At 38.5% G+C, this 9,776-nt stretch overlaps 1 protein-coding gene across 2 annotated transcripts in view; it reads right to left on the reverse strand.

The window, feature by feature from the left end:
* ANKEF1 (ankyrin repeat and EF-hand domain containing 1) overlaps positions 1-7,329 on the reverse strand; it is a 98,612-nt gene extending 91,283 nt beyond the window's left edge. Inside the window, exon 1 of one of the 2 annotated variants that reach the window (XM_070247199.1) lies at positions 6,964-7,137. The gene's annotated coding sequence lies outside the window, so the exon portion shown is untranslated. Of the gene's footprint in view, positions 1-6,963 lie in introns of both variants that reach the window. The other variant, XM_070247197.1, reaches the window with a different exon arrangement.
* Positions 7,330-9,776: the final 2,447 nt, after the last annotated feature.

A 9,776-nucleotide genomic window follows, 5' to 3' on the forward strand; every position in this document is an offset into this window, starting at 1 on the left:
GATGTTACGTGACTTTCTTTGGCCAAAAGAATGTGACTCAAAGTGACTGTGCCAACTCCAAGCCTGCACCTTAAGTCAACACAAGGGTCCCTCTGTCTTTCTTGTACTCCTGCCATCACCTCAAGTAGCTCCCAGTCCAAGGAGGATGAAGGATCTGAGGACCAGACATAGACCCAGCCTATAGCTTGGAGCCTAGCCCAGCCATGTCCAGCCTAGGTCAGCTGAATTTCAGCCAACCCACAGGGGAATCATTGGTCTTAAGCGGTTAGAAGGCTGAGACTACCAGATCAAGGTATTCACGTTACTCTCCTTCGGGTGAATGGGAGCTACAGCAAGTCTTTGAGCAGAGAAACAAGTGCCATCGTCATCTTTTACCAAGATTATTCAGGCAGCAATATGCAGTTCAAAGACTTCAAATAGAGTCTATTTCTATAGCTCCCACAGAAGAGGAAAAACATAATTTCAATTTGGTGCCAGGACTTTTAGCACGCATGATGCAATATGAGGAATGGCTGGAGCTGTGTGAAGAACTCAGGGTTGGAAATTTACAGCATGATGGCTTAATGCCCAAAGGAAATAATGAATCCCAACCTCTGGAAATATGGTTGTCACCTAGTTGGAGAGTCTTGCATAAGAACAATCACGTAGTAAATATTCTGTAATTGTTTTCTGTTGTCCTCACTTTGGTCTCTCGTGATAGGAGCCTTCAGATGAGCCCTTCAGTTAACTTGTCTTTTCTTAAACGTATTTGAACCGCCTTCCTAAGAATTAACTGCATCAGAATGTCAAGTAAATTATTGACTCATCTTGTTCGAGACTGAAAGCAAATCTAATAAAAGTGCCATTAAACTCTGTTATGAATTGTTTTTAATTTATATAAGAATCTATAGTACTTATTTGTAGGATTTACATGCTGGGGCTTACAATATTGAATTCCTCAATATTGATTAGCTAGCTAATCACTGGGGAGACCCATGGTTATTAGTGCCAAGAAGAACCCCAATAGTCTCTGGCTGATAAAGATAATTCAGTAGTAGAGCCGAGAGCAGTTTTCAATTCTGCCCACACATTCTAATCACCTGGAAATATTTTTTTTAAACCCCAGACCAAATAATGATTATTTTGAAAAAGCTGTCTGGATGATTTTACTGTGCAGTCTGGGTTGAAATACGGCATATGTATTTTATGCAATTTTGTAAAATCCACAATAATTTGGACAATTTACCTATATAAAATGCCCCATGAAGAACATTATCCCCTATAGCTTAGTTCTATAGCCAGGTGAAAAGAAAATCTTCACTTTAATTTGTACGATATTCTATATATTGATTCAGAAGATAAATGTAATTATCAAATTTTGCCAACCACCATCTATCCACAGAAGTATTTCAAACTCTTTGCAAAACTTAAACTCTGTGCTTATTAAACAATAACTCTCCATTTCCCCCTTCCCCTAGTCCCTGGCAACCACCATTGTACTTTCTGTCTCTATGAATTTGACAACTCCAGGTACCTTTCATACGTGTAATCACACAGTATTTGTCTTTTTTTTTTTTTTTTTTAAGATTGGCACCTAAGCCAACAACTGTTGCCAATCTTCTTTTTTTTTCAATTCTTCTCCACAAAATCCCCCAGTACATAGTCATATATTCTAGTTGTAGGTCTTTCTGGCTTTGCTATGTGGGATGCCACCTCAACATGGCCTGATGAGCGGTGCCGTGTTTGTGCCCGGGATCTGAACCCACGAATCCCTGGGCTGCCAAGGCGGAGCACGTGAACTGAACCACCCAGCCACAGGGCTGGCCCCAGTATTTGTCCTTTTATGAGTGGCTTATAGTGTGCTTAAAGTTCATTCACGTTGTAGCATATGCAAAAATTTCCTTCTGTTTTAGGGCTGAATAATATTCCATTGTATGTATATATCACATTTTGTTTATCTATTTATCTTTCAACAGACACATGGGTTGCTTCTGCCCCTTGGCCATAGTGGGTAATGCTGCTATGAATGTGGGTGTAAAAACATCTTTTCAAGACCCTGCTTTCAATTCTTTTGGGTATAGAGTAGACTTGCTGGATCATATAGTAATTCTATTTTTAATTTTTGGAGGAACCACCTTATTGTTTTCAGTAGTGGCTGCACCATCTTACGTTCCCACCAACAGTGCACAAGGGGTCCAATTTCTTGAAATCTTTACAAACACTTGTTATTTTCTGTTTTTTAATAGTAGTAATCCTAATGAGTATGAGGTGGTATCTCACTATGATTTTAATTTGCAGTTCCCCAGTGATTAGTGATTTGAGCATCTTTCATGTGTTTATTGATCATTTGTATATCTTCTGTGGAGAAATGTCTATTTAAGTCCTTTACCCTGTTTTGTTTTTTTTTTTTTGCTTTGTTTTGTTTTGTTTTGTTGAGGAAGATTGGCTCTGAGCTAACATCTGTGGCAATCTTCCTCTATTTTGTAAGTGGGTTGCTGCCCACAGTCATCGGGTTCACATCCCCTTCTTTTCAAATGGGGGAATGGAGGCCTAGGGAGGCAGTCACTTGACTCAAATTACACTGCCAATAAGCAATGTGATCAAGATCCTAATTGAACTCCCAAAACCAAAAACTTATATATTGTTAGAAATGTCACCAGAAGCAGAAACAAACAAAAAAAGGGACAATAGATATGCATTCCAGGACTTGAGTTCCCTCCTCATCTTGCAGCTTCTGAAAGCTTGCTCTCCCTCAGCCAACCAGAAAACTAGAAAACCTTTGGCTTCTAGCACCCTAACTTCCCAAGCCTAGTAACAAAGCCGTGGGGATCGTGGCCATACGAACGTCCTCTCACCAGTCCTAGGTTCACTTTAGCTGGTCCCCTTGCCACTAGAAACGGGACAGCTGGACCCTTTCCCAATTTTCTCTGCTTTTAGCTATCTTTGATAAAAGGGGCCTCATTCCATAAAGATTAGCGTACTCAAACTGTTGCTGTTTTTGTATTCACAAAAAATTGTATTGACAAGATTGCCAATTTTCCAAACTTTTCAAGTTCATCTGAACTTCCAAATAACAACATCCACTGGAAAATTATTGGACATCTGTGAGAGTCATTTGGAGTTGAATTAAATTTTTGATGTGCTGTGAAACTGGGTCAGTGCATTAGAATTACATTTTAATAGTTATAAATGTGCTAATAAAATGACGTTCTTTGTTGCAAATTGGCAACACTCCCAGACTACAAGAAGCTTCGAAATGAATTTCAAAATTTCTGATTAACAAATATGTACAAGAAGTCAGAAAAGACAAATTAAGAATCCTTTATAAAAGTACACAATAAACCCTAAATTTATCTTCTGAGTTATGATCTTAAATGGGGCTATTTACATAGAAAACAGCAACTTTGTTCAATGGTGTGAGTAGCAAGTAGGGAATTCATAAGGAGAGAAGCTCCTCTTTCTTCTTAGAGTTTGTGATTCCAGTGAAGTCACTGTACTTAGTCAACTCTTTTCTGGAGTGCTTAACAGAGCAGAAGTAGGACAAAGAGATGGGAGTTGTGGGGACTCTGATTTCTATCGGATTTTATAAAGAACTTCCTAACAACAGGCTGCTTTGTGCGTCTCACGAAAAATTTTTAAACTGAAATTGGACGACCACCTTTCAGTGATGTTACAGAAGATATTTCTTAATTGGATGAGAAGTGTACTCAATGACTTTCAAGATCCTTTTAAATTTTAAGACCGTGCTGCTACATTCTATGAAATAAAGCTAAAAAGAGCCCTCGTTGAATCGCTGGTAAATAATATGTCTCAGAAATGAATTCTCACCCAACAGCATTAAGAATTTAACAGAACTAAATCTAAGTTTCTGGAATTCACGTCGGGGCTTAGGGGCAGTCACAGCTTTGGATGCGAAAAGGACTTCAAGGGAGCTGCAGGAGCCTGGCAGAGCCTGCAAACTCAATGCCCTGAGGGGCCAGCAGGTTCTCTGAAGGCGGCCTGAAGACAGCTGTGTGGTGAAGGTTGATGGCAAACCTCAAGATATTCAAAATGTAAAGCTCTTTTGCTTTCCTGTCTTATCAAATCATTACCATTGACCCTAATCCTCTACATTAGGAAGACAGAGGAGTTCAGAGAGCTCTGGGACAAATGGCAAAGACCATGCAAGAAATCTTTGTTGGGGTGTAACTGTGGCCCATTACCCCTGAAAGGTAGCACAGTCGAGTGTAGAAGTTTCTTAGGTATCCAAATGCTTATGCAAAGCAAAATTTGTTTGCTTATGCAAGACAAAATTGCGTTTTTGCCTGGGTGCCCTTCAGTCTGATGACACCCAAGGCTTGCAGGTCATGTCCCTTCTCCCTTTCCCACGCTCCTCTCTCTCGCCCCCCACCGCTGCTTAGTTCTTCACTAGGATCCCTGACTCCAGGCAATACCTCACATTCGGGACCTGTCCTAAAATTGGCCTGAGCTGTGTCCTCACCTCTCTGCACCTTCTAGAGAGGTCGCTGAGTGAATTAAGACTTAAAGACAGATAGGAACACACTCTGCGTACCTCTTCCATGACATTTGCATGGTGGTTGAGTTTTCTTATCATTGAAAAACCATTTCAATTTTCATTATTTTCAAAAAGCAAAATAATGTTTCTGTAATTGTAAATTTCCTGCAGGTGGTCAGCAGGTAGGGGCAATAGTTTGATAGTTTAAGGTGCGGACTCGTCGTGAACCCACATCCCACAGGATAGGTCATCCCCTCTACATTTGTATAGAAAGTCAGAAACTATGTGATGGAGAATTATTTTAGAATCCCTTACTACAACCTGCTCATTCAACAAAATGTATCAGTTTCTTCCGTGGAGCAGTTATTAAACTCTTAAATGCCATGACTGAAACATGGATAATGTTATTATACTAAAGTTAATTCATTGTTTTCTAAAAGTTTAAGCACTTTTTTTTCCCTCTTTGAGCTTTTATTTACTTTTCATTTTTGGACACATTATGCTCTATTTTTTTTCAGCTTTCTTAATTGGAAATTATATACACTTAAGGTGTATAACTTGATGTTTTGATATACGTATACATTGTGAAGTAATCACTGATGCGGGGTCGGTGAGCTGAGGAGTCGAAAGAAAGATTTCTTGGACTCTCAAGATCTGGCAGTAGTGCTCTTTTATTTAGAGAATAGTGTAGCATGGGGACAGGACCCATGGCAGTCAGGCTGCTGCGTGGGGACAGGACCCGTGGGCAGTCAGAGCTTCTGCTGCCGGCATGGGGACAGGACCCATGGCAGTCAGGCTGCTGCGTGGGGACAGGGCCCACGGGCAGGAGGAGCCGCTGCTGCTGCTGCTTCTGCTTCAAAGTTGGGTGGAGAGTAAGGCTAAATTTAAGGCGTAGGTATGTGAATTATCTCTTTACAAGACAAAAAAAAAGTTAAAATGGTACCAGTGCCCATAGGGTCTGGCCACTGGGCCGTCCCACAACTTTTAGATAAGAATCAAACCAGATTGCATAAATGGCAGAAGTCACCGCTTAAATATCATCCTCAGCTAAAGACAAAAGAATATTTGCAGGCTGGGGGGAGGGGGGGTCACTTACATGAGATTGCCAGACAGTAACCAACTTAAATCCTTGCCTTCCCCATTAAGAGTTTCCAGAGATAAGGCCATCCCCCCTTCCTCCTGGGGCAGAGAGGGAGGCATGGAGATTTCCTTCACAAATGCAACTGTCTCTGATCAAAGGGCAAGCAAATTCCACTCCTCGGAGCCTGCTTCTCATCTGAAGTTTTAAAATTAACCAGCCTAAAATCCTCATCAATCACCACAATCAAGCTAGTTGACATATCCATCACCTCACTGAGTTACTATGTTCTTTCTTTTCTTTTCTTTTAATTTTTTCTTTGTTGCAGTGAGAAGGCTTAAAATCTATTAAAAATTTAAGTATTTATTGTCCATGAAGCTAAGCTTATTATTTGTCCTTATTGAGTACCATTTTGCTACTTTTTTGGTAAAGAGTGCATTTAAGTGTTACCTTACATAAAGACTAACATGATTTTACAGTTTGTTGGAAAGACATGCTTTAAGAAGTTAAGGTGTCAAAAGTCCACTAGGCAATGGAGATGGATATGGGGACAAAGGTTTGGTTTTAAGAAGTTAGAATCACAATTGCTAAAATTGAATTAATTTACCAAAAGCTTCTGCAAACTAACCAGATACTGTTTTCGAGAAAAATGTATCTATATACCATAAAATATATGGATTTATACCATGAAAACCCAAACACAGAGCAGCTATGGTGGCCATTTATCTGACAAAAAACCAAGACAAAGTCGATTCATCTGCTTCCACTGCACCAAAGCGGTAAAATTAACAAGGAACAAGATAACTCCAAGTGAGTCCAGCTGCAGAGTTTGAAGTGTTAGTGTTAGGTCACCCTGAAATTTTTCCCCTGTTCACAGGACACCGAACCAAGAAGAGAGTAAGTGTCCTTTCTGCCGTTTCAAGGGCTCAGGCATTGTTTTTGCTCCAAGGACCATTTTGAAAATACACTGTGCACTCAAGGACAACTGCTGATTGTCTTTATCACTTAGAGTCAAGGAAAACAACCCACAGTTGGAATGAACATCCCTTTTCTCAAACTTTCTCTTCTACCAAGCCTTTCAGCTAAACTGCTAGAGAAGACTGAAACAGAAGTTTCAACCATTTTTGACCTGTGTATAACCAATAATTGAGAGAGGCAATAACACAGGTAGGACCCCCTGATTTACTAGGTAAATGAGACTTTCAGCTGAAAACAAAAGCTGGTTGTAGTCCCTAAAGAGGACTACATTTTTGAAATGTAGACAACTCCCTTTGTGAAAAATGGAAGGCGGTGATAAAAAGCATTTGTTTGTTTTTCTTCTCTCCCCTCAAGCATGCATGTTACTTGTATTATCTCAGTAACAAAAGGGAGAATTAAGCTCAGCATTCCACAGACTCGCCTTAAAAATTACCTCTCACTTGGGTGGATGTGGCGTTCTGGCAAGTCTTCCCCGTGTCTCCTCCACCTCAGAGAGCTCCTGTTCTTTAGAAGACAGAACCATTCTCTTTGGGCAAGAAGGCCCCTTCTCTCCTGCTGGAAAATGGACAGGAAGCATCCTGGAGCTGGTTCTCTCTGTGCTGCCTACAAATGGCTTCCCAGCAGCATTGCTGGAATCCACTACCCAGACTCCGCCCTTGTTGAAATCATAGTTTTTTTCCCTCTCCCCTTTGAAAATATAGAAAAGGGCTGAGATGAAAATACTTGTGGCTGCTATTAAGTAAATAGCATATAGGATAACAAAAATGGCCAAAGCAAGTGTGAGATCCACAACGAAAATGATTAGCTTTGCCAACATGTCTGTATTTCTCCTTGTTCACAGAAGATATTTAAAAATTCCCGAAAGCACCCACTGTGCAATTATGTCCTTGTGAGATGTGGCCAGGAAAAAGGACATTTCTAAACATGCTAAAGTGTGTTGTAATTCCTCCAAGTATCTACCAGAAGAGCCGTAAAATGAAACTTTTGATTTCTCAACTGACACAAAATAATGGCTAAAAGTAAAATATGGGCTATTGCTTCACCATGAATAACCTGATGGAGAGACATCCAAAGATTTATTTTATCCCTTAACTGTGTAACTGATTCACTTGGATTGTAATTTCCAAAGAATAGGAATGCACCAATATTATCATTTTATAACATGCAAGGCTACCATAGAAATCTAATGGTTCGCTTGGAAAATGGAAATGCACCAGTCCAGTGTGAAAGGAAAATAAAGCCATTTTCAAACCCACAAAGACTCAGAAAGTTTACCTCTTTTGCATGTGTTTGGAAAAAAAAAAATTGCTTGAGGATATAATCCAGTAAAACATCTTTATTGAAAGAGGAATACTTGATATGTTAAGACCTGTGAATTTAACCAATAAAGCAATGAAATTAAATCCCAGAATCACAGCTCAGCAGCAGACATACAAGGCAATAAATTCAAATTAAAAAAGGAAGTTAGTGGGCTACCAGAGATAGTCTTTAAGAAGACAGTCACTTTCCAGTACTAAATGGTGTGATTAAAAAGTGTGATGATGTAGAAACAAAATGGCCAAGATATTTCTTAGTTAACAAAGTAAATGAAAGGTAATAGGAGGATCCAAGAATAAGATAAAGTTGAATAATGAAGCCACGGTAGTCAAATGAAGCAAACTAAACTGAAGCCTGATTCTGAGTAACTGATGGAATATGAGAATTGAGAAACTATTTGTCCTTAATATTCAGAAACGTCTGCTTCATGCAGCACAGACTAACAGTGTGAGATTGTATTTCCAAAGGGTTTAACCACACTGCTTGATTTTACAATGAATATTTTCAAAATTATAATATTCTAAATGCTATCTACCAGTTTTACATGCTAGAAACCTAAAACATGACAATAAAATTTAATTTACGATAGCGATAGAACAGAATGTGTAGGTTATAAACCTTGAGAATTTAAAAGTATCGCTATAGCTAAGAAAAGTTTGGAGGCATACTGAGAGAGAGGGAGAGAAGTGAGGGAATATCGATTTCCACATCTTACATGGCTGGAATTCAAGAGATACTGCTTAATATTGGTGTAAGAAATAAAGACTAGGTGTAGTTTTAAAAATAATAAAGAAGACCATCAGAAGAGCTAAAAACACAAATTTAACAAGATTTATAAGTTAGAATTGGTAGTAGAAAAATGTTGAATTCTTCACTTTCACGGTAGGAAATCAACAGATCATGTTTAAAATTGCTAAATAACAAACTAAATTTATAAGTATATTATCTAGACCTATGCTGTCCAGTGCGGTGGCCACTGGCCACATGTGACTATTAAACATTTGAAATGTAGCCAGTCTGAATTGATACATGCTCTAACTATGAATTACACTTAACATGAAAAAAGAACTTAAAACATCACATTCATAGTTTGTATATCAACTATATGTGAAATGATGTCTTGGATATATGGGATTAAATAAAATATATCATTAAAATTATTTTCACCTTTCTTTTTACTCTCTAAAATGTGGCTACTAGACCAACTAAATGTGGCTTGCATTCTATTTCTATTGGGCAACACCGCTCTAGAACTTTAGAGCTAATCAAAAAGAGAACTAAAAATATTAAAAATAGCTCTCTCTGGAGAGCAGACAGGTGTGGGAAAGGGGAAAATGTTATATTTTCATTTTGTGCCCTTTTGTATGGCCCAAATTTTTATTACCAAGTCCATCTATTATTCTCTAAACAAACATTTAATGAAATGCAAAATAAGATAATGTGGAATAAATAAAAAGTATGATATGTTTTTAAAGAGTAGATTAGGTAGGTGGACTGGAGGCAAAAAATCAAAAGAATCAAGCAAGGAGAGTCATTTAGATAAAATGTGAAAATGACCTACCTTTCGATTTATAGAAAAAGAATGAAAGCACTGGTAGATAAATATAATTGAGAAGGGATGCTAGGATTATAAGATGTATTATATTGATCAATAGTTCACTTCTCAGCTTAAAACTCAATTTTAGAAATCTTTGGGTAGTTTTCTGCACATTAGATTAACTAACAAATGTAAAATAACTAGCGGATGACGGCACTGTGATGGTTAACAGAGACGTGGCTAGCTTTATGCTGAAGTAATACGTACGTGTTCCAGTTTAACAAAGAGATAGACTTGGTTGTGAGGGCTCACCTTACTAAAGAAGCTGGTCCCTAACTAAAAGAACCAACAAACAACTTCCGAATCCAACACTCGAAATAGTCTCTCATAAA

The sequence above is a fragment of the Equus caballus genome, chromosome 22 (genome assembly GCF_041296265.1).
Source record: "Equus caballus isolate H_3958 breed thoroughbred chromosome 22, TB-T2T, whole genome shotgun sequence".
Taxonomy (NCBI): Eukaryota; Metazoa; Chordata; class Mammalia; order Perissodactyla; family Equidae; genus Equus; species Equus caballus.